A 26,849-nucleotide genomic window follows, 5' to 3' on the forward strand; every position below is an offset into this window, starting at 1 on the left:
AAGCTTAGCATTAGTAAATGGAATAGGTGTCATTTTAAGGATTCATTTAAAGTATTCATGAGGTATTTCTCCTAACATCGATGTATCGACAGTACCAATAAAATAAATAGCATAACAAGAATTACAGGTGTATAATAGTGTAATTACCCACAATGGTTGAAGTGTTTGAAAAGAGTTGTATAAAAGAATAGTTGGTTGGTTCGTGGCATAAAGTCATGAAACGGTGAAATGAGGTCATAAAAAGAGTGTTTACAGGGGAAAGTGCTTTAACATTGAATTAGACAAACTAATAACATAAAACAAGGGAGTTTAGAGATTCTGTGTCCTTTCGTAATGATTTGTGCATATGGCAGGCTGCTGCAAAGGATCCTGGGTAAGCTTCAGCAGACCTCAGTGTAAGATATATTAATAATATTAATCATAATAATACTATTCAGAGGTTACTTGACTAGTAATCAGAATGTTGCTAGTTCAAGCCCTACCACTGCCAAGTTACCACTGCTGGGTCCCTGAACAGCAATGAATCCTCAATTGTATTATTAATACAATCCAATACACATGCCTAATGCTCAGCTGTCAACTGCAAAAACTGACATTCTGAGCATTCGAACAGTAAGAGGAACAAAAAGAAAGGAGTCACCGACTGTACACGTGTCAATCATTTAGCCTTTTTACATGTTGTTTTAGTTTACTGTAATCAAGGCCTGAAACTGGAGTCTATGGACCAGGCAAAAATATTTCAATTTTTAATGCGTTTTTATTTTTTCAGTTTCAATGTTTCAATGAGACTCAGGAGACTCCAGCATAAGCAGAAGCTCCAAGTTGTCGATCTCCAGGAGCAAACCCGTCCCTGCAAGGTTGGGGTGCATGTTCTGGATCACGGGAAACAGACCATCGATCACCCAACATCTGCTTCTGCTCCTGCGGAGGTTCCAGATCCAGCACGGAGGCAGTGAGAGGTTCCTGGCCCAGAGATAGGTCTGCAGCGGGCCTGATGGTACTCGGCATGTATTGGAAATGCTGTGGCTGAATGCTGTGCGTAGCCCAGCGGGTGCTGGGGTGGAGCTGTGCCAGTTGCCTGCTCGGGTAGCAGGTAGCCCAGTTCTGAGCCTGTGGAATGGCCATCATGAAGTAGCCGGAGGGCGGGGCGGGCTGGTAGGGGTTGAGCACTGGGTTGCGCACGGCACTCACGCTGGCCATGCGCTGCATGTACTGGTGGGTGAGGTGGGCCTGCCGCTCCTCCTTGCGCTGCGCCAGGGCCACGTACAGCGGCTTGGTGCCTACGATGCACCCGTTCATCTCCTTCATTGCCTCGGTGGCCTCCTCCGGCGAGGAGAAACACACAAAGCCGAACCCTTTGGAGCGGCCGCCCTCCGTCATCACCTTGGCACTCGTGATTGTCCCGAATAGAGAGAACTCTTTACGCAGACGCTCGTCGTCCAGACTGTCGTCTAGGTTTTTAACGTACAGGTTCACTCCCTGGTAGCGAGTCGTGCCGTCCTGCTTCATCTGCTCAAACTTGCGTTTGAGCTCTGTCTGCCTCTCGCCTTTCTTCTGGGCACGAGCCACATACAGCTGCTTCCCATTCAACTTCTTCCCGTTCATCTCATCCACAGCCCTTTTGGCATCCTCTTGCCTCTCGAAGCTCACAAAGCCAAAGCCCTTGGACTTGCCGCTCTCGTCTGTCATGACGCGAAGGCTCAGCGTTGGGCCGAACTTGCTGAAGATCTCATTTAGCTTGTTGTCGTCCATGTCCTCCCAAGTATGAGATATTATTTCCATCAGGCTCAGGACCATCTCTTTAGGATAAGGTCAAGAGAAATCTCTTGGAATGTGGTGTTAACAGGTTCCAACTGGTGTGGGTGTTTTATATTACTTTGCATATATTGACAAATGTATGGTTTGGATGCAATGGACGTGAAGACAAACGCAAATATGTAAAGGAATGTGGGGTGAATACATAACCACTACTGAAAAATGTATGAAAATGTGGGTTCTCTGATTTTTAGACATTCTCCAGAGGGTGCCTCAATAATGCGTGTTAATGTTAACCTACAATAAAGTACGTGCACAGTTATGCTATTTAACCAATTCTGAAGTCTGCATTTTTATTTAATATTTGAATTGAACTTTAAAACTAGCCGACTGGGCACCTAGGAACCACATACTGTTGCTATGTGCAGAGATGTGGGCTTGCAGCCCATTGTTGGGCAGAGTCCATCGCACTGCTCCAATAGACCTGCTCTGACTGCTACTTTCCCACGTCGGCAGTCGAAGTCGTTTCTCCTTCACAATGCTTTTCACCTGGTTGGCCAGTTTCACCGTCTCAGTAGACAAGCTAAAAGAAACTGTTGGCAGCCTCTCGTTGCTCCTGTAATATGACCGTCGCCAGACCAGAGAGTGGAACTGGATGGCAGTGTGGCACTTGCAGCTGCAGTTTGTTTGCTTCAAGATTTAATACGTGTAAGTGACCTTTGCTTCTCGTCCTGTCTTTACTGGTTTGTTAATAAGGTCATTTGAAATTGTGTTGTACATAAAGGAATATTACAGAATTATTCTCTATTTTAAGCTACACTGTGGGGTTTTGTTTTTTTGATCTTTACATTTATATTAATGCAACCCAATACACTTATCTAATGATCAGCTATGACCTGTAAGAACTGACAATCTGAACATTCAAACTTTAAGAGGAATAAAAACAAAAAAATGATCAGCTGTTCATGTCAAAATCTGTAATATGTAATAGAAATAACTGTAATATGTTCAATATAACTGTAATATGTTCAATTACCACCATGTAACATATAACTGTAAATATGCCAATTGCAAGATGGGACTGTACATTCTGTACATACATATATAAATATCTATATATACATTGTACATATAAACATTATATATATATATATATATATATATATTGTACATGCACTATTAATATATTTTTGTATATATATAGAATATATTTCTCTATGCACCCCTGTTTTTCTTTTTCCTCAGATTGGACAGAGCACTCAACCATTTCACTGTGAGTTATACTGTGTATGACTATGTATGCGACAAATAAACCAAACTTGAAATGATTTTACCTTTTTCTGTCGTTTTCATTTTAAGCTTAGAATAACCAAGGCCTGGACTTTGTAAGGTGGTTTTGAATCCAGGTCAGCTAGGTGAGGACACCAATAGCTTACTGGGTAAGCAGCCACACTCTAACAATGGTGGGCTCGTGTGCAGAACAGTTAGAGCTTGGATCAAGCAAAACAAGAGGAAAAAACGAAACACCTCGGTGAGCGTGGAAAAGGGGAGAACAAAGAACGCCACGGAAAGAAATGGCAACCCCGATGCACTGGGGAAAACTCGAACTAAAAGCTCCCAAACAAAACCAGAAAACGGGGAGAAACTTGAATGGCTAAGGGAAGCCTCAGGAGAGAGACAGACTCGAGAGGGGAAAACTGGAGAAGGGAGGGGACGTGTAAAAACACTGACACCCTCGCAGAACAGAAAAGAGGCATAGCACAAGGGCTCACAGACCTCAATACCCAGAGTTACCGGCTAGGAGCTTGGCTCAAAACTTTATCAAAAACCCAGCACTGAATGATTGGGTCACTGGGCTTATATAAGGTCTAGCCCAGCTGTTGGGTGTTGATCCTGATCAGTGGCGTGGTTGACTCGACGCCTCCCTCTGGTCGAGGGGGCCTCGGCCTGGTGCCAACCCTTACAGGCTTGATGTCTACAGACATGGCAAAAATATTTCAATGTTCAATGCATTTCAGTTTCAATGTTTATTTTTTTCAGTTAAAATGTTAATTTTTTTTACTGCTTATTCTTCCATTAGACAGCCAGAAGCGCAGCACTGGTTAAAGTTTTTGAGCGGCTTCCTGCGCGCACTGGTCCTGGAGCACAGCGACTGCCTCATCCACCTTAGGGTGCAGAGACTCAGGAGACTCCAGCATATGCAGTAGCTCCGAGTTGTCCAGTTCCAGGAACAGACCCGTGATCTTCCCTGCAAGGGTGGGCTGCATGTTCTGGATCAGGGGAAACAGACGCTCACCCAGTATCTGCTTCTGCTCCTGTGGAGGTGCAGCAGCCAGCATGGAGGCACTGAGAGGTTCCTGACCCTGCACATGGACCGCAGCCAGCTGCACGGGCACCTGGAGCTCTGCCCCCAGGTGCTGCTGTGGGTTGAGAAACATAAATGTTTTATAATTGATTTGACTGATAAATGGTAAGTTCGACATTTATATCTAAGGGCTGTGTGCCCAGGTGTTGCTGTGGGCTGTGAACGCCTGAGGTGGTTTTGTACTGTGGTACTGCTCTCACCAGCGACGCCTTGTTGGCAGCTTCCGCGCTGGCCATCCCTGTCCCCGGAGCCTCAGATGCCATGGTCTGATAGGCCATCGTGCGTGGGACCTGGCAGGCGGTGGTTGGTCGGATGGCGCTGAAGGCCTGCGGGCAGGATGCGGCTGGACCGATGGCACTCGGCATATCCTGGACTTGCTGTGGGTGGACGCACTGCATGGCCCAGCAAGGGCTGGGGAGGAGTTGTGCCAGCTGGCTGCTTGCGCAGTAGGCAGGCCAGTTCTGAGCTTGTGGAATGGCTTCCATGTTGTAGCCGGAGGGCGGGGCAGGCTGGTAGGGGTTGAGCACGAGGTTGGGCAAGGCACTCACGCTGGCCGTGCGCTTCATGTACTTGTTGGAGAGGTGGGCCTGCCGCTCCTCCTTGCGCTGCGCCAGAGCCACGTACAGCGGCTTGGTGCCTACAACGCGCCCATTCATCTCCGTCATGGCCGTGGCGGCCTCCTCCGGCGAGGAGAAACACACGAAGCCGAACCCTTTGGAGCGGCCGCCCTCCATCATCACCTTGGCACTTGTGATGGTCCCGAACGGAGAGAACTCCTTACGTAGACGCGCGTCGTCCAGACCGTCGTCTAGGTTCTTGACGTACAGGTTGTCTCCCTGGTAGCGAGTCATACCGTCCTGCTTCATCTGCTCAAACTTTCGTTTCAGCCCTGTCTGCCTCTCGCCTTTCTTCTGGGCATAACCCACATACACCTTCTTCCCATTCAGCTCCTTCCCATTTATCTCATCCACAGCCCTCTGGGCATCCTCGTGCCTCTCGAAGTTCACAAAGCCAAGGCCCTTGGACTTGCCGCTCTCGTCGGTCATGACGCGAGTGCTCAGCGTTTGGCCAAACTTGCTGAAGATCTCCTTCAGCTTGTCGTCGTCCATGTCCTCTCCAAAGTTCTTGACGTACACATTGGTGAACTTTTTGGCCCTGGCCCCCATCTCAGCCTCTCGCTCCTTGCGAGACTTGAAGTGGCCAATGAACACTTTGCGGTCATTGAGCAACATGCCATTAAGTCTCTCAATTGCTCTCTCCGCAGCCTCACGGGTCTCAAAGTGCACAAAGCCGTAGCCCTTAGAGCCATTCTCGTCACACACCACCTTGCTGGAAAGGATGTTCCCAAAGGCAGAGAATGTGTCGTAAAGAGCTTCGCTGTCAATAGACTTGTCAAGGTTCTTGATGAAGATGTTGCCAACTCCACTCTTCCTCAGAGAGGGGTCTCTCTGGGACCACATAATTCGCACAGGTCTGCCTTTGATGATGTTAAAGTTCATAGTGTCCAAAGCACGCTCAGCATCTGCCTGCTGCTGAAAGTTCACGTATGCGTATCCAAGTGAGCGGAGGGTCATCGCGTCCCTGCAAATGCGTACGGAGACTATTGCGCCAGCAGGACTGAATTTCTCGTATAGCATGGCCTCGGTAACGTCTGGATGAAGGTCACCCACGTACAACGAAGTCATCGGCGAACTTGGAGCACTTGGATTCATTTTCGTGAGGATCGTCGGTCAACCTTTCTGGAAATCGTAGTCGAAAGTAGTAAATGAATAAAATAAAATCGTAAATGATTTAACCAAATGATCTAACTGCACGAATTATAAAACAGTTTGAAACAGCAATTCAACAGAGCCAGGCAAGTGTCGACCGACCAAAGCGATCAAAGCAACACTTTAGCTTTAGATTCAAATACATGACAACTTGGTTGTTACGTAAGAGTGCTTTTACGTAAATGTTTATTTTTAAATATTATACAAACGCTATTTATTTATTTATGAATTATTCAATTATTTTAACTTATAACGTTAATAGCGTGAATGAGGGGCTTTAACAACGCCTTATATTTCAAAATATTACCTAGTCACAGCATTTTCCAAAAATCGTCCATATGCTGCTCACACTGAATCATTTACCGCATGGCTCAGAATAAATACTTTTAGTTTGATAAACGCAGCAACATTCATTTTCTTTAGCCTAATGCTCGGCAAAAAACATCGCATTAAAGTTAATTAATGGGATGAAATCAGTTTGCCTTGGAGCAGGCCTATGTTCTTTGAGGTTAAAAATCATCGCCTGGATTGTAAACCTTAGTAGAGTTCCACAACGAGGTGCGATTTGTAAAAGGACGTCTTTTTCTCTCCGAGTTAGAAATCTGGAGAAATAAATATATCAATTGATTTCCGCCCATCGGAGGACCTTTAGAACTTTATTATTTATTCATTATTTATTTCTAACTTCTCACTGTGTCCAACTATATCGGGTGTATAAAACGTATGAACAGACATAAATAACGTGGGGGAAACGGGAATAGGGGAGAGAGGAAAAATAAGACGAACAGAGACGAAACAGACAAACGGGAAATGCAGATAGAGTATTTTAAGTATTTACCACCTGCACCATTACGGGAATGTGTGTGTGTGTGTGTGTGTGTGTGTGTGTGTGTGTGTGTGTGTGTGTGTGTGTGTGTGTGTGTGTGTGTGTGTGTGTGTGTGTGTGTTCGTGTGTGACTGCTTGTGTGCGTCTGCCTGTGTGTGTGTGTGAGAGAGAGAGAGAGAGGCTATGTGCGAGTGCACTGTATATGTACACGTACTAGATTGGGATATTTATCATTTATGGATTAGCTCTGTAAACTTTTTATCAAAGGAGTCCAGTCTAGGTTATTGGTTCTTATTGATTCATTCTGAGATTTTTTTCCATTGATATGTAGTCTATCAATAGATTTTTCCATTCGGTGACACTAATATTATTTTTTGTTTTCCAATTCATGAGTATGTTTGTATTTGCAATTAATAATGTTATATATATATTATCCTGTTTTTTTTCTATTGACACATTGGTTGATGACATGTCTCCTAGGAGACATAAAGATGGTGTTGGATGGATAGGGTTATTTAAATCATGGGACATGTGTGTGATGACCTATTGCCAAAATTACTTGATAGGTGTGCTCTGCCACACGATGTGAATGTAATCGTCAGCTGTGTTTGGAGTAAAGTATGCACAGATTGCTGAGCTTGTGAAACCAATTTTAAACATCCAATGTGTAGTATAATGTAATCTATGTATTATTTTGTACTGAATGCATTGTAGGTTAGTGTTGCTGTCATGTGGTAATTATTATTATACATTTTAATCCAGACTGTGGCGTCGGGGGTTAGTAATAAATCTTCCTCCCATTGTCTCGATGGGAGAGTAATTATGCGATTTGATTTCATTATTATTTTGTATATCTTATGTGATAGTTTTTTTGTATTAGGAATGTTTATAATACTGATATGGATGCACGTGAGTTTAATGTCTCTGAACTGATAGTTGCTCTTACCTGCTTTCTATATCTTATGTTTGGGCTACTTGTGGAAGTGACATGAAAGCAGTGTTATGTTTATGTTAGTGTGGAGTTTGATATCTTGTGGAATTTCCACCAGGCTGTTAGTATCATGGCCACCCACAAATTGTTGATCATGAATGTTCTTTAATTGATTTGACTGATAAATGGTAAGTCTGACTTTTAGATCTTTGCATAATGTTTGCTCTATGTCTATCCATATTCTGTCTGATATACTAGGTTTTATCCATTTTATTCCATATTGTAGTTGATTTGCAATAATCAACTACAGTTCTGTAATGTTGTGAGTTTGATTCTATGTGATTTATTTTTCCAGTAGAATCAAGTTATGATGTTGTCCAAAGATTTTAGACAGGTTGGTGGCACTGGAATAATTGAAAACAAACAATTTCGTTTAGGTAATATTCTCATTTTAATTATTGCAGTTTGTCCGAAGAGCATAAGGGGCAAATTTGTCCATCAATGAAGTTTGTCGCTTATTGTTTTAATAATTGGATGACTATTTATTTTGAATAACAGACAACTGGGAAGAGAATTTAGTACCCAGATATGTAATATGATTGGTATTCAGGGGGATGGGGAATGTTTTTAATTGCATCATAAAGATATGCTGCTAATATATAGTATAATACACAAATATACTACTCGAGATACAATTTGACCAGTTATGTGTGATGTTCTGTGATGATCATATAGAACACCACAGACAACTGTGGCACATCACTGTCAAACCTCCTGATTGCAACCCGGGGCATCGTGAACTGTACAACATGACCCTCAGACAATGATCTCTGAGTGAAAGCGATAAACATAATCATCTTCATATCATCACTTTCTCTACAAGTTCAGTGGAAGAGATGTCAGTGAAAGGGAGTTTTAATACCCTTTCCATTTTTAACTTTAATAAAAACACAGAGGGAAAAATTCCAGAAAGTGATACAGAGAAAGGAAACTAGACTTTAAAATGGTGCTGCCCTCTTGATTTACAAGTGTAGATTATTGAAATTATTACAAATGTCTGACGCCAAAAGGGATTGTGTCAGTGTTTCACTACTCAGTATTTGGTAGACAGTATAAACAAGCAGACTATGGTTAAAAAGATCACAGAAATAAAGCAAACACCAATATAATCTTGAACCACCTAGTCCACAGGAAACATTAGATTACTGGAACAAAATCAGACAACTAGCAGAACAACTTTTTACCAATGATGCAGGTGCACTTTTGGTGGATTTATTTATCTGTATTTCAATCCACTAAAGTTTTTCACTTGATCTAACATTACATTTAAGACCGACGCCCTGTTACGTCTCACAGAAGAGTCCATTGATCAAGCTGCTACTTACCCATCCTGTTCCTGGAGTACCTTTGCTCTGTAAACTTTAGTGATGTCTTTGCTACCAACAAACCTATTTTAATCCATCAGATAGTAACCAAACGCTTCAAGGACACTTGCATAACCATTTTTATTTTTTCATAATACTTGTCCAGGTTTCCACTATTATGTTCAAACCATACATTATTCAATATATGCTAATTGATATTTAATAGTTACACCAACAAGTTCTTGGTACTATTATGTTCAACCTGAACTACTTCTATTTTTTTAAAAGACGATCCTATTCTATATCACCGGATGCCCATATTGTTTCTTTTGGTGATCTCCATATTGTTTCTTCCAGTGCTTGGCCGGGATGTCCCATCCTTGAACCAAGGCTCTCCCTTCAACGGAATCCCCTAGAGGCTTTTTCAAAGAGGCCTCCTGAAGATTTATGCTGAAGCCTACACTGGTCTTTCCTGCATGAAACCAGTTTATTCGGGACCATCCATACTTTTCTGCTTACAATATCATTTTATTACCTCAGCATTTTCATTACTAATTTAAAAATCAATCACTTTATACTTCTAAGGCTTTCACAGACACATTTAGACTTTTCAGCACTCTCAATGTCCAAGGCTAAATGCTACAAACCACTCATACCCAAACAGAAGAAATAGCCCAAATATAGCCACACATATTCCTCCAACCTCTACATACTTCTAAGCTATATATAACGTTTAAAGCCATTAAAAGCAAAGTTATGAACATTTAAAATACACCTTGATAACACAGTTTATAGCTCTTCAAGAATGTTTAGTTGTCATGGCAACTATTCCTTTCTCGACTCTGTTTTGTTTTGGGGTTTTTTTTTGGCATACCTTTCTTTTTCAGTCATGAATTCCCTTTTTTGTTAAAATCTCCTCACCTTTTCTACAGCGCTTTCTCTCTCTCTAATTTCACAGGTAATTGTCTCTTTCCTCCAAGGGTCTGCATCTCACCTGGACCTTTTCCTCTTTGCTACTTCAGCTCCTGTCGTAGCTGAACATCAATAGTTTAATAGTTATTAGGAAATATTACTTAAAACAAAACAACAAGAAAACAGCAAAGAAGGTATATGCAAGTATATGTTCACTGTATTGTGCAACTGTCATGTCAGCAGGTGGACAATTTTAGCTAAAGTTAGCATTTCAAACATATATTTTGATATTCTAAAATAATGTTTATTAACTCAATATTTCATCACAATGGGGTGGACATTTTTAGCTTTAACTCATCTGAGTATGGGGACAAAGTGAGAAATTCAAATGAACTGACATACTATAGGAGCATGCAGTTTATGCCTTTAGGCGAATGAAGATAGACCTTTTTTAAAGTTGTGAGGTCACTGATGTCAAAGGTCGCATTTTTACCAAGATGGTTATCCAAAGATGAGAGAGTGGACAGCAATTCTTGGACATGTTTAAATAACTTGATTTTTAATTTTATTTATTTATTTATTTTTAATCAAAATTGCAAAATGAATAATCAAAATACCTAAAATATTAATGAACGTATTTACAACCTTACGGTAATATTTAAAAGTTTAAAAGGTTAAAACATGTTTAAAAGGTTAAAACATCCAAAATACCCATTTCCTCATCAAAGACAATGTAATAAGGTTAACATTCCTATATATTCGTAAAATGTGTTCATTCAGAGTAAAACTTTAATCAGTTAATTAAAAACATTAATTGTTTCACAATCTTTGTATCAGCACATTTAAACGAGTATGTTGTACTGACCCTTAGGTAACAGAACGAAGTGTGAAGTCCACTTATAAAATAAATTACGCATTCGTCATTAGATCAGAGTAGGTGAGGGACAGAGAGCCATGTGTGAAAACGAACAATCATCTCACAAAACACTACTTATGACTAACAAGTAAACACTTGCAAAATAAAAGTAGCCGTTTATGTTAAATATAAGATTTCACAAAACTATTAATTAAAAAAATATTAATTAAAAAATATTAATTACAAAAATATGAATTAAAAAACGTAAATCGATATTTTTGCGATTGATCTCCCTCCCAAGTTACACCGTTTACTTGTCTTAGAACTGAAACACGAGTATCACTGTTACGTTTTAATGAAACCGTTATTTTGAAAATTACAAAACTGCATGTCAATGTTAACCGTGTGGGGTCATACGTGAGTGTATGTTACAGCTGAATTATTAGGTTACCTAACTAAGCTACAGATATTTTTATATTTATTGGCTGCTTGTACAGATTTGTTAGCTCGCTGATAATATACTTTTGTATATAAAATTGTTCTGCGCAAACCACAGCACCATTGCTAAGTTAGCACTTAGCCTTAGCTAACGTTACTTTTAAAGTTAAATTGAGTTTCTTGTCTTGTTCATGGCTTTGTAGCCGAATCTCCCGTTTAGACATGATGTCTGCCCGCAGGCTTAGACTTCTAGTGTTTTCTGTTCAAAAGTGTTTATCTCGACTCGCCGACAAATGCAGAGGTTATTGCTCAGTGTCTCTATCTAGCCCTCCTACTAATGAGACTGATGAGACGAGAGTGAGCACATTTAAGACCAAGCTGTCGTCATTAAGAGTTCTTCAGGCAAAAGTTCAACTGAGACGCAACAGGAACATGAGGAATCGTATCTTCCTGAAGAAAGTGGTCTGGCGCAGCTACGGAAAGGTATGTAACTGCATTTGTTGCCATGATAGTTCAGGCTTTAGGATTTTAATTCCCATGTGTCAGTATGCCGGTAGTCGTTGCCAATTTTATTTTGGTGTTTACATCTTGCAGTGTATTTCGAAACATACGGCTGTCAGATGAACGTCAACGACACTGAAATTGCGTGGTCCATTCTTCAGAAGGGTGGATATGTTCGGACCCACGAACTATCAGAGGTAAGTGTCAATGCCTTGACCTTTGACCCTTGATAAACACAGCGCTTCCTTTATTTGAAAGCTTTCATTCTCATCTTTCCTAATTTTTTTTTTTTATACAGGCAGATATGGTGCTTCTTGTCACATGCTCCATAAGGTAGGAAAAGCCTATTTCTGTTTGTATTTTACACAGTGAATCTATACGTTGCCAATCTTGTGCAACTTGACAGCAGTCCTTGACTTCAGTGACATTTTTTGCTTGGATGTAATGCTATTTTCTGTTGGAAAAAATAAAAATCATTGTGACAGGGAAAAGGCAGAGCAGACCATCTGGAACAGACTCAAACATCCAGCAGTTCTGAAAAAGAAGTGTCTAAAGAGCAGCACTCCATTAAAGATAGGAGTCCTGGGTAACTTCTCACTTCACCATAGTTCTTCATTCACGTTCAAATGTATCTCTCAGTCTGAAATGTTCGTATGTGCGCATGTATGTTTGTGTGTGGGTTCACGTGCCCGTATACGCATATGTGTGCTTGCTCTCTTGTAGGTTGCTTGGCAGAGAGACTGAAGACTGAGTTGCTGGAGAAGGAGAGGGTGGTGGATGTTGTAGCAGGGCCAGATGCCTACAGAGATCTTCTCCGACTCCTTGCACTGGCCCATGGGGGTCAGAGGACCAGCAATGTCCTGCTCTCCCTGGAAGAGGCATATGCTGATGTCATGCCCATTCACCATTCAGGACACAGTGCCTTTGTGTGAGTGCCATAATAATATCTGGCTGATTTATAAGGGAGGAGTTCCTACTAAACACTAACTTTTAAATTAACTTTGCACTGTGTGATTTTGTAAAGATGGTACAGTTCAATTTTTAAGTTAACATGTATAGACAGTTTTTGGTGTTTTCATATTCAACTCTAATACACTGAATTTAATCTGAACAGCAACTGTTAGATTAAAATACAGAAATGTCAGCTATAATTTAAGGGCATTTGCTACCATATTGCATGAAACATGGGACTTGCATCCACAATAAAGCCAAAAACAGCAAATGCTCATAGTTCAGTTGTTTATTATTATCATTTTACTGAACACTTGTCAATCTGCATTTTTTGGTTAAATATTTATACATGACTGACCCTCCTACACTTATGAAGGGATATAAAACTTCAAACACCGTGGTGGCTCATCTTCAGCTCCTTCATGCTTTTAGATGTAGCACTTCAAACAATGGTTTGATATCAGGGGTGTCGATACTTTTAAAGTCCTTTCACGCTGTTGACAGTACAGACCTTGTGTACTGCAAGCCTTGTTGGTGGCACCTTGTCTTACAGTGGGATTATCCAGTATATTTTGTCCCTCTTTGACTGCTGTAGGTCTATCACGCGGGGCTGTGACAACATGTTCAGCTACTGCATTGTGCCGTTTACCTGGGGGAGGGAAAGGAGCAGACCTGTGTCCTCCATACTTGAAGAAGTGCGCATGCTGTCTGACAAGGTCTCTTCCCTTCAGCGACTATGTGTGCAGTCTGGCTTTACTAGTTTCTGTGTGTGAAACTTGGCCAGATGTGAACACTAAGTATATGAAATGATCATGGCCATAGGGGGTGAAGGAAGTGACCCTGCTGGGTCAAAACGTGAACAGCTACAGAGACGTGTCTGGGGACGGGGCCAGCAACTCGGAGCTTGGTTCGCACCTCAGCCGTGGTTTCAGCACCGTGTTCCCGTGATGAGCAAGGAGGCCTACGATTCGCTGACCTGCTACACCACGTCTCCCTCGTAAACCCTGACAAGGATTCGCTTCACCTGGCCACATCCTAAAGACTTTCCTGATGAGGTAGAAACCCCAGAGTCATGGATGTGAGCATGTGGTTTTTGGTTGGGATACCCATGACTAGTGTGGGGAAGGTACTTTTAAAATGTATTTCATTGCAGGTGACAAAATACAGAACACAGAATACATGCTGTTAAATGTAATTTAAATGTAATTAAAGTGAGTTATATTTGAAATAGTCTTGGACAATGTTGACGTATTCCAAAGTTTTTAAAGTATGTTCCTCGTTTGAGTAATGTAATGGAATATGTTACCAATTACATTTAGGGGCATGTACATGTACACTGCCTACAGTGCCAGATTAAACCCTGTGGAGGCCCCTAGGCAGTCATAATCTTGGGGCCTCCCTTGCAAATGATCTCCTAATATGTTTTTTTTTTTTTAATTCCTTGTTGCATGGCCCCTAAAAGGTGTGGGGCCTACAGGTCACTGCCTGCTCTGGTAATCTATTGGTAATCCGGCCCTGACTGTTTATGGCTTGTGTGGTGTAGTGGATGTTCAAAGAGTTTAAGTATTTAGTTGAACAGTTTCTTATAGTCTGAATTCATGTGCAGATATTGCTCATAGGCCATTTTAAGCAGCAAATTGGATAATAATTTAGGATTCGCAAATTTGGATGTGAGCAGTAGAAAAGATCATTAATAGATTATCAGATTGAAAAAGCCTTATGCTTATCAGATATGTGAAATAAGGTTTGACTGCCATAGTCAATTTGTGCTGTTTTCGTTTGACCTGTGCTGGGGTGGGTGAGTATGTTTCCTGAAGGTGTTATAGCTAATCCAAGAGCGGAGGAACATCTGTAAGCAGATCCACTTGCCAGCTCAGAGCGGCAGCAGCAGAGTCTTACAGACCATGAGGCGTGGGTGAGAAACGCTCCTAGAACGACAGCACTCACCACAAGCACAGTAGAGATTAGCCTGCTTATCTCAAATCTCTTGATGTCTCATGTGTTAAAACTTAGTTCTCACTTTAAGTCATCATGCTCTGGGATGTTTTCATAGGTATACTAGGGAAGCCTACCTTGAGTTTGTGGAAAACATTCGAAAGATAATACCAGGTGTCCTATCATTACCAAACATTCAATATGTAATTATAAAATTATTGTAGCTATAATAGGTCTTGTGTGAATATATATCTATGTATAATTTCTTTTTACAGGGGTCAGTCTGAGCAGTGACTTCATCACAGGCTTCTGTGGGGAAACCGAGGAGGACCACCAGCAGTCGGTCTCTTTGATCAGGGAAGTGGGCTATAATGTAGCCTTCCTGTTTGCCTACAGCATGAGGAAGGTGAGATCCTATTTTGTCATTGTGTTTAACACTATCAAAAAACAGACATTCTCCCTGGTTCATGTGATGGTTCTATCAAGAAATTCACCATTGTCTATTATCATTTGGAGAATTGAAAGGGTCTTGTGGCTGCCAGTTGGGCTTGACCTTCTGACATGAACATGTGTGTACCACACCCACAGAAAACTCAGGCATATCACCGTCTCAGGGACGATATCCCAGCTGAGGTGAAGAAGCTGTCGCCTGGAGGAGCTTATCTTTACATTCCGAGAAGATGCGGCTAAGGTCAACACCAGTTTCATCGACAGCAAACAGCTTGTCCTAGTGGAGGGAGTGAGTACTGCAGTGGGTTGAAGCCATGCTGTGTTACAACTGTGTTTGGAGCACTTCTGCTGTTAATAATTTGGGATTGCTGCATCTGTGTGTCTTGGTCATCATGTTTTGCATATCGATTTAACTAGATTTCTGCAAGAAAATAAATAGTTGCAGTAAATTCTCCTCCCTTATCTTATTTAGACCTGCTGGATCAACATCATGAGGTCTGTCTGACAACGATGATGAACAATGGCATTGTCTATCAGCTCAGCCCTAGCACCTTTTGGCATTTCATTTTGGTTTTGGCTTTGTTCTTTTCTGGAGGGCAAATAGAGTTTATGTGTTTATGTATTTAGGGCATTGTTTGGTCTATTTTAGTCTATTTGAGTTGTATGGTCACTTTCCCGTTTGCGGTGTTAGTTTGCGATTGCCGCATGGGTTTCTGTGGCCCTTTCATTTGAAACCCTTCCCTGGTTAGGCATAGCATTGTGTCTGTTTTGGATGCTTTGAGCTTTTTGTTATTTTTGAAGTGTTGAGAGCAGTTCACATCTTTGATACCGGGAAATCCCAATGACTGGTTTCCCTGTGCTTGTGGTCTTTAGTGTATTACCTGCCATCAATAACTGTTTGAAGATTGGGGTCTTACTTAATTTTGATTCTTGTTAGTGTCCTTCTTTTGAGGACATGCCTGGCGAATGCACAGAAAACTACCCCAAGGTGTTTGCCACTTGTGTGTTAATATGCGCTACCAGTCATGCTGAGATTGGATCTACCGATATACACACTGATAACAGAATTTTATGACCATCTACATAACAGTGGGAATAACCACCCTTGGTTTGGATAACACTAGTGAGACGTCTGCTACAGTGCTTAGTCAAGCCTTTTATATTGTACAAATGTTATCTGCTGTTTTTGCTTGACTGAGTCTGTTTTCTGCAGGAAAGTAAGAAGTCATCTCAAGATCTTTGTGGTCGGAATGATGGGAATGTGAAGGTTATTTTTCCAAGAAAGGATTTGCTTTCTTATCCCACGGATACCAACCCTGTCACTGTTAAAGCTGGAGACTATGTACTGGTGAAGGTGAGCTCTTACTTCAGTTTGCTACTCCTACATGTATATCTGTCTGTGTTGAGACTAAAACAGGAGCATGTTTTTACACACACACACACAGATATATATGAGCTGTATGTGTGGAATATTTATTCTGGTAAGCCTGGTCTGTGATATGTAATATACATGGCTGTGAAATATACTGTACAGTTATGGCTACATTTCCATGATTATTGGTGACTACTCTCTCCTTTAGAGATTACCTCAGCCAGCTCTCAGAGTCTGCAAGGCCACGCCTTCAGCCACGCCTCCCTGAGTGATGGACACCCCAGACGCCTATTGATGCACAGGCAGCTGCATATTAGCCTGTAGGTTCCACCTTCTTAGTATCAGGACTGGGTGGGAGTGTGTGTCACAGACCTATAGGTCTTCCCAGCTCCAGCTCTTGGAAGCCAGTATGCTCAGTGAGGAGTGTTCACTGCCTCAGTCACCCTGTCTCCTCATTATCAAGCTCCTTATGAGGTGATTCAGGCATGGTGAGGCAGAAAACCCCTGAAAATATGCAGGGAAGTTTCCTCAGAACTTGAGCTCAGTGTTCCTGAAGTGCAGTTTGAAATGAAATAAGGCTTTTCATTTTTTCATTCATTCATTTATTCAGAATCATGTCTGACTCATGTATGACTCAGTGTTAAAGGAAAGTTTTAACACAGATTTTGTCTGGGTACACACTTTGCAAACTTCAAACTGCATGATTAGCAGACAGTATTGTAGCTATTCAAGTTTATGATCAATAATGTAAGGTAAGTGTGTGTTAACTCTGGGTGGGTCAGGGTGTATTCTCCCCTAAACATACTTCTGACATAATGATTTGTTTAAACACTACAATTCTCTATATCCTAATAATTACTGCCACATTTTAATAACCTGCAATACACTGTAAATACAGCATTTGTAAGCTTTAAATTTACAAACATGAACAATCATACTATATCAAATACATGATACTCATACCTGTGACATAGTGTTTTGAACAGACATTTGCTGCCACACCTGCTATTTTAGCAGGCTAAATAATCTGCCTTCTGAAATGCTAATATGCTTAATTTCATGCAAGTGCTAGTGTTCCTATTTGCTTGCTGATGTGCATGGAAGCGCCATATTATTATTATTATTATTATTATTATTATTATTATTACTATTATTATTATTATTATTATTATTATTATTGAGTCACACTGCTATCAAGTTAGCTGGTTGCTCTTAGCTAGTAGTGTGAACAGGACAGGGGACTTGGGGAAGACCCAAAGGGTGAGGTTTGTGTGTGTACATTCACAAGTACTGGTGCACAGCCACTGACATACATAAACACTGCTATCTGGATCTGGAATTTTTAACATTAATGTACAGACTATTCTTTCTCCTTAAAAAATTCATTATGGTAATAATTATGGCAGTGTATGTTCCCCTGCAAACAAATGCTAGGCTGCAGGCTGCACGATGCTGCAATCAACCAGCTGATGGCAAATCCAGACAGTGTTGTTATTGTGGCAAGAGACTTATTGTAAATGCATTGCCATTAATTGAGAGTCATTTTAAAAGATATTTACTTTCCCACTGCGCATACTCCCGTTTTCATAAATTGGCAAATATACATGTTGCTGCTTGTCACACAAACTTTTGTTGTACACAAGTAATAATGAGAAAAGGACTCATCATATGTTTTATGATATAGCTAAAGCTATGCATTTATCGAGAGGATTTAACACATTACAGAACACATCTAATTAATCCTTTCCATGATTGACCCAAGGGCAGATAGCAATTATTTAAGTATTACTATGTTTTAATTTAATAATAAAAATGACCATATGAACCTTTTTGCTTTATATTTGTTTATATTCAGCTGCCTTTATAATAATTATTTATGACAATGACAATTTACAATACATTATCAGTGAGTGGTATAATTAAAGTAAAATCATTGTTAAATAAGTCTCATTCTTGTCTCAGATTCAAACACTACAAAATCTTGGTCTTTGCTTGAATGATTTTTTAATGGTCCTGACTACAACACTATCCTTTGATAAGCTTGGAAGTTGTACACTACTGTGAGAGGAAGTTACATTCAGCTAGGAAAGAACCAACAATCAAATAATATACACAGATTAAGATGGTCATTAAAGATCCCAAACTAAGATTAATGCACTAATTAATAAACTACAACTTGTTTGCAGGAGTTCATCAGTGTTTTATCATTGGCATAGGTAAAGGGGTTTTCAGGCACAAGTTAAAAAAGGCACAAGTTGTCAAAGCATAAGAATAATGATCATAAGAAAGCCTTTCTGAGCCAAAGATCTGAATTAACAGGGAATAACAGGAGCACTTGCAAAACTGTGCCTAAGTGTATCCAGAAAGCACTGTTGGGCTTTTGTAGGAAAAAAAGGTTACACAAAGGTTACACTGATAAAACAGTTTAATCTGAACGAAGAATCAAGACCCAGGAGCTGTAAAAGAATAAGTTAATCTCTGCATTGCTCTCTATATAGGGGGAGTTTTACAACATTGGAGTGCACAAGAAACCCGCTTTTGCCCCGACACCATTTTCACTGCCACCTGATGAAAGCAACATGCTGTATATGGGCATCTCTGCCTTCACTGCCAACTCAGCAGGCTTTGTGTAGAAAAATGCAGGAGCACTCACACTCAGAATCACAGATGACATGGTGAGTTTAAACCACTCCTTGCCATCACTGAGGGAAAGGTGTGCATGTGGTTACCTTACAAGACCAGGCTGTTTAGTTAGAAGACTGATAAAGAAGACTGATAACTTTATACTGTTCTCCCAGTGCACATTAATAATCCCTTAATAGTGTAATAAATGAATGGACAAATAAATGATCAACAGTCCCTGAAAATGAAACAAACGTTTATCCTTCCAGATTCCCAGAGCCTCTCCATATCGTCTGAACACCAAGACATTTGAAGCCTTAATTCCGCAGGTATAAGAGATCACTTTCTGTATTCATCACACAAGCATGCAGAAACTGCTGATTTTATATTCTCACATAGGTTTCCTAACACAGTAGACTTTGAATCTTAAAGGAATAATAAGGTTTAAAGAGTAACAAATAATATGATCTCATTAGCAACACAACCATATTTAGATGAAGAATTTCCGAAAAGAACAACATTTCACATGATGATGCTTGGATGAAATGTGTTGAAAACACTGAGTTCTTTTGCTTTTGGTGCTAAAGGCACTTGCAAGTACACCTTACACAGATTGATGGTGGTAGTATAGTTGGCATTCAGTTAAATCAATTAAACTTTGGACAGGGGTAGATTTGTCCTTCATACTGTTATTCAGCACAGGTAATAGCCATTTTGGGACTTTGTATCACTTTTGGGAGGCTGCCGTGTTCTCCTTAAAGTACCCAGGTTGAAGAGTGCTGGGCCCAGGAGTATTATCACCTGCTCCTGCATTTCTGCCGATGAAATAGTGAGACGGATCCACATCCTGCCTGCTTATTGGGGACGTACTGTTCTAGCAGCTCTTCCTCATCTGTCCATGCTCATACCATGGGTTGCTGTACTGTTTCCATGCTTATGTGGTACTCTTTCCGCAGGATGCTATGGAACTTTTGGTGCTCCCTGCTCCTCTCTGGCATTTGTAGCTTGACCTTCCTGGTGATTTTTTTGCAGTCCACGTCACTTTGCCAGGAGCTTCCTTTTGCTGATTAGCAGAAGCAGGAATACCTCCTGTCCTGCCAGGCTTTTGCAGTCATATTAGGCACATTGACTGCTCCGCTCTTACCTGCTTTCTATATCTTATGTTTGGGCTACTTGTGGAAGTGACATGAAAGCAGTGTTATGTTTATGTTAGTGTGGAGTTTGATATCTTGTGGAATTTCCACCACGCTGTTAGTATCATGGCCACCCACAAATTGTTGATCATGAATGTTCTTTAATTGATTTGACTGATAAATGGTAAGTCTGACTTTTAGATCATATAGAACACCACAGACAACTGTTTGGCACATCACTGTTAAACCTCCTGATTGCAACCCGGGGCATCGTGAACTGTACAACATGACCCTCAGACTATGATCTCTGAGTGAATGTGATAAACATAATCATCTTCATATCATCACTTTCTCTACAAGTTCAGTGGAAGAGACGTCAGTGAAAGGGAGTTTTAATACCCTATCCATTTTTAACTTTAATAAAAACACAGACGGAAAAATTCCAGAAAGTGAGACAGAGAAAGGAAACTAGACTTTAAAATGGTGCTGCCCTCTTGACTTACAACTGTAGATTATTGAAATTATTACAAATGTCTGACTTCCAAAAGGGATTGTGTCAGTGTTTCACTACTCAGTATTGCATTTGTTAGACAGTATAAACAAGCAGACTATGGTTAAAAAAAACACAGAAATAAAGCAAACACCAATATAATCTTGAACCACCTAGTGCCAGGAAACATTAGATTACTGGAACAAAATCAGACAACTAGCAGAACAACTTTTTAACCAATGATGCAGATGCACTTTTAGTGGATTTATTTATCTGTATTTCAATCCACTAAAGTTTTTCATTTGATCTAACATTACATTTAAGACCGACGTCCTGTTACGTCTCACAGAAGATTCCACTGATCAAGCTGCTACTTACCCATCCTGGTCCTGGAGTACCTTTGCTCTGTACACTTTAGTGATGTCTTTGCTACCAACAAGCCTATTTTAATCCATCAGATAGTAACCAAACGCTCCTTTGCTGCAGAGCACAGAAATCATTCAAATTTGCAGTCAACAGATACATCTGGGCCAGATTTTGGATCAGTGGACTAGGCTGGAACTGCACATATACTGTATATGCAAAATTCAAAATACGGGGAGTGGTTGGTCTCTTTTGCAGTCAAATCTGAATACTATGGAATTCGTTTCACATTTGTTTAATTTGACAGATTTTAAATGGATAATGGACATCACTAGACAAAAAGGAATAAACAACTATATGAAAAGGAACAAAACCAAAAACAAAGGAAGACTTTAACACACTTGCCCAAACAAGCACTAAATCTGACAAAAATAGATCAACCAATGACATAGCTGTGAAGGAACATATTAGCCATTGTTTTCTTGTCATCAACAGTAATTTTAACTGATTGTTAACATACTGTTCAAGTCTTCAACTGATTTGCTCCCAACATACGAATGGGTACAAATATGGTTCATTACCCAGCTGCACAAATTGCTTCTGACATACTGGGCAGCTATGGGCTTCTTCAGTTGTGTGGATTGTCTTCTGCTCCTCCATGTGGCCTGTTTCACCAAAGCCCTTCCTGCAGTATTTGCAGCACTATGGCAAGCGGACACCCTTGTGTGAGCGTTTAGGTGCTTCTCAAGAGTCTGGGCAAGTTTGAAACACCTGCCCCAAACATCACTGACATTATTTCTTGTAGGTGATTAGCCACGTGTCTCTCTAGCCACAAGTACTTTTTGATTTATTTGTTTTTTTTAAATAGGTAATTTTATATATAATGGCAACAAATGACATTTTGAGTTTTATGACAAAACGTGCAAACAAGCTGGCCTGAGAGGTGTGTAGCGGGATATGACTCAGTGCGTCTCTGGTGCTGCTTTTGATGAGTACAGTGTCATGAGTGTGTCTGTCCAGCGGTGCAAAGAGGGGATACAGCAAGGCATGGCATGGTGTTTATTCATTCGTTTGCATAGAAAATGACGCCTTTTCACATTGTGGAACTACAAATATGGCGGTCTTTTTTGTGCGGCGTAGTAATGACATATGTTGTGGAATTTTGAACAAACAGCAAGTCAGACGTGATTAAGAGAGTAATTTAATAAGAAAAAGAATAAAATAAATGTTTGGCTCTCCTCAGGTAGGGCGCCCCGAGTATACAAAACCGTGGCTAGTTATACTACTCCTGTGCTGTCTTTAACCAATCATCTTTTCTTAAGCAGCTCTTCTTTCCTTTGTTGCTGTGGCTATAAGCCAATCAGCTCTCAGCTTGGTTTTTTCCACAAACCAACCCAAACTGTCTCCAAACAGTGTGGGTTGTGTGTCAAGTTGACCTTGATGTTAACAGTTCCTGATACATGTTCAACTTAATCAGCAACAGGCGGATACAAATGTGCAAACAGCATTATTAATTTAAGAACAAAAGGATCAGTGTGATTTTATATGAATCACATAATACATAGTTTCGTATCATTTTCCATCACACGTAAAAACAGAGTCTCACCGTATTGTCGGGCAGGAGGATCTGGACTCATTTATTACTTAATATCTTCCCCCATCTAGCGGTCATTAGAGGTTAGTCTTGAATTGATTTCTGTCGTGCAATATTTTAGATATAAATGTTTACATTTTCTATTACAGAACACGGCAAAGTATAGTCAACCAGTTCTAACCTTTTGAGAAAAACTTTAACTTCAAAGTAGGTGAATCTATTTACTTAGATTGAACCAATCGGATCACAGTTTATTTACATAACATCAATGCTTTGAGTGCTTTAGATATAAGGACATCATGGCGATCTTTCTGCTCACACCTCAGTCAGTCTATAATTCTGTACTATGTGTTTCTATAGCTTCCAACTTTCACGAGTTTCTTGAATCTGTGGAGAAAAGTGCAGACTCAGGTACTTTCTTATTTGTGAACTTTTATACATTTTATGTAATTTATTTATCATCTATAATGTTTTATTACTTTTCATTTATAGATATAAGGACACAAAAACAGTTCATATACTCAATGAATTGTTACAAGATAATCTTTTCTAGAGAATGTTTACCATTTGTTAAAAGACTGATTTATTTCTAAAAGTTTATGCAGTGTGTTAATTTGTCACATGGAGGCAGAAGGGGTGAATCTGATATACCCCTCTTCCATCATCAACTATTCATCGAGTCCTCCAGTAGAGCTTGTACAACCAAAGAAACGCATACAGCGGTCACCGGCGGTTCTAAGTTACATCTAAAGAGGTCTAGGCCTATACACACTGTTCCACCTGAGGTAATAAAATGTTTTGGGGTAAAGGTATTTTCATGAGGCGATCTGTGATCTAATTATAATAGGCTTTGAAGCTCTCTGCAACAGGTGCAGAGTGGTGCAAGACTGTGTTTGAAAGCATAAAGAGGAATAATGTTTCTGGGGTATCTTAAGGCCTTTTTGGGTCTGTAAGTGCAGAGCAGAGGCTCTGATGCAGGTGGTTTCAAGGCCTCTGTGGAAGTCTACGGCAGATGACTCTGGACTGTTCCCGTGAGAAATAGCTTCCTAAGTATTGGGAAAGATCCCGGCTTTTAAAAGACGTGAAAGCCTCTTCGAGAGTTCTGTGGCTAAGCAAGGTTCATTATCTTACCATAAGAGCAGGGTGATACTGACCTGCAACATCATCTTGCAGGTGTTTGATGGTATGAGTTGAGATCATCTTTGTTAAAAACAAAAAAAACAACAACAAAAAAAAAAAACAGGAAAATCTTCCAATAGGATATACTGGGGTCAAGCTTCAATTTGTACAATGATAGATCTCAATTTGCATATATTGAATAATGTATGGTTGAACACAGTGGTGGAGATTTCAAACACCAGTATGTAGAGAAGGTGTGGCAATCACATAATCAGTTGTGAAAACTGGATAAAAATGTGTGTTCCTTGTGTGATTATTAGACATATTCTGGACTATGCCTCGTTTGTATGTAACGCTGAGCTCAAAATAAATAATGGACCTACTACTCTCTTCAATTAGTTCTTGAGTCTGCATCTTTATTTTCTGTTTAAAGAGGACTTAATAAAATTACTGGAATGTGGGCAATATCTAGTAACACAGTGCCGAGTCTGCTAAACGTAGATCCCAGCCTTTTATATGGCCTCTTCCCTTTAATTCTACTGACTATAATTAATGTAAACCTTGTCGATTCTGGTGTTTGCTGTATAGAGGTAGCGAAAACTTTGCTAAAACAATGAAAAATATGCATCCTGTGAAAAGTTTATTGAACAATATAACATTGTTCCTTACCCAGAGCCATAACACGTCATTGATGGAAATCACACTGATGTGAGGGCGGTATGGGCCAACTCAACTGTATTTCCTGATTGTTTTATTCTGCAGGAGGATGTGGTCCAAATATTTAAAAAATCACAGGTTTGTTTAAGAGCACATAGTCGAACAGTTTGGGCTTACTGTTATTTTAATACTAGTGGTAACTATTAGTAAATACAACAATCTGACCATCCTCATACTGCATTGAGGGGTGATGGGGTGATGGTACCAGATGATGTTTAGGTATGTGGTTATGTTCATTTATTTTTGTTCCTTTATATTCACATATTTTGCAAGTGCGTATGTTATTGAGTTTAAAACCATCCATATATTAAGCAATTATAGAAAATACAGAAACTGCATGAGACTTCTCTTGACTTGCTAGAAGTTCAGACTGTAGCAAGCTTAGCATTAGTAAATGGAATAGGTGTCATTTTAAGGATTCATTTAAAGTATTCATGAGGTATTTCTCCTAACATCGATGTATCGACAGTACCAATAAAATAAATAGCATAACAAGAATTACAGGTGTATAATAGTGTAGTTACCCACAATGGTTGAAGTGTTTGAAAAGAGTTGTATAAAAGAATAGTTGGTTGGTTCGTGGCATAAAGTCATGAAACGGTGAAATGAGGTCATAAAAAGAGTGTTTACAGGGGAAAGTGCTTTAACATTGAATTAGACAAACTAATAACATAAAACAAGGGAGTTTAGAGATTCTGTGTCCTTTCGTAATGATTTGTGCATATGGCAGGCTGCTGCAAAGGATCCTGGGTAAGCTTCAGCAGACCTCAGTGTAAGATATATTAATAATATTAATCATAATAATACTATTCAGAGGTTACTTGACTAGTAATCAGAATGTTGCTAGTTCAAGCCCTACCACTGCCAAGTTACCACTGCTGGGTCCCTGAACAGCAATGAATCCTCAATTGTATTATTAATACAATCCAATACACATGCCTAATGCTCAGCTGTCAACTGCAAAAACTGACATTCTGAGCATTCGAACAGTAAGAGGAACAAAAAGAAAGGAGTCACCGACTGTACACGTGTCAATCATTTAGCCTTTTTACATGTTGTTTTAGTTTACTGTAATCAAGGCCTGAAACTGGAGTCTATGGACCAGGCAAAAATATTTCAATATTTAATGCGTTTTTATTTTTTCAGCCAGCATAAGCGGAAGCTCCAAGTTGTCGATCTCCAGGAGCAAACCCGTCCCTGCAAGGTTGGGGTGCATGTTCTGGATCACGGGAAACAGACCATCGATCACCCAACATCTGCTTCTGCTCCTGCGGAGGTTCCAGATCCAGCACGGAGGCAGTGAGAGGTTCCTGGCCCAGAGATTGGTCTGCAGCGGGCCTGATGGTACTCGGCATGTATTGGAAATGCTGTGGCTGAATGCTGTGCGTAGCCCAGCGGGTGCTGGGGTGGAGCTGTGCCAGTTGCCTGCTCGGGTAGCAGGTAGCCCAGTTCTGAGCCTGTGGAATGGCCATCATGAAGTAGCCGGAGGGCGGGGCGGGCTGGTAGGGGTTGAGCACTGGGTTGCGCACGGCACTCACGCTGGCCATGCGCTGCATGTACTGGTGGGTGAGGTGGGCCTGCCGCTCCTCCTTGCGCTGCGCCAGGGCCACGTACAGCGGCTTGGTGCCTACGATGCACCCGTTCATCTCCTTCATTGCCTCGGTGGCCTCCTCCGGCGAGGAGAAACACACAAAGCCGAACCCTTTGGAGCGGCCGCCCTCCGTCATCACCTTGGCACTCGTGATTGTCCCGAATAGAGAGAACTCTTTACGCAGACGCTCGTCGTCCAGACTGTCGTCTAGGTTTTTAACGTACAGGTTCACTCCCTGGTAGCGAGTCGTGCCGTCCTGCTTCATCTGCTCAAACTTGCGTTTGAGCTCTGTCTGCCTCTCGCCTTTCTTCTGGGCACGAGCCACATACAGCTGCTTCCCATTCAACTTCTTCCCGTTCATCTCATCCACAGCCCTTTTGGCATCCTCGTGCCTCTCGAAGCTCACAAAGCCAAAGCCCTTGGACTTGCCGCTCTCGTCTGTCATGACGCGACGGCTCAGCGTTGGGCCGAACTTGCTGAAGATCTCATTTAGCTTGTTGTCGTCCATGTCCTCCCAAGTATGAGATATTATTTCCATCAGGCTCAGGACCATCTCTTTAGGATAAGGTCAAGAGAAATCTCTTGGAATGTGGTGTTAACAGGTTCCAACTGGTGTGGGTGTTTTATATTACTTTGCATATATTGACAAATGTATGGTTTGGATGCAATGGACGTGAAGACAAACGCAAATATGTAAAGGAATGTGGGGTGAATACATAACCACTACTGAAAAATGTATGAAAATGTGGGTTCTCTGATTTTTAGACATTCTCCAGAGGGTGCCTCAATAATGCG

This window comes from Electrophorus electricus, chromosome 9 (assembly GCF_041902795.1).
Source record: "Electrophorus electricus isolate QZ-2024a chromosome 9, ASM4190279v1, whole genome shotgun sequence".
NCBI classification, from domain to species: Eukaryota; Metazoa; Chordata; class Actinopteri; order Gymnotiformes; family Gymnotidae; genus Electrophorus; species Electrophorus electricus.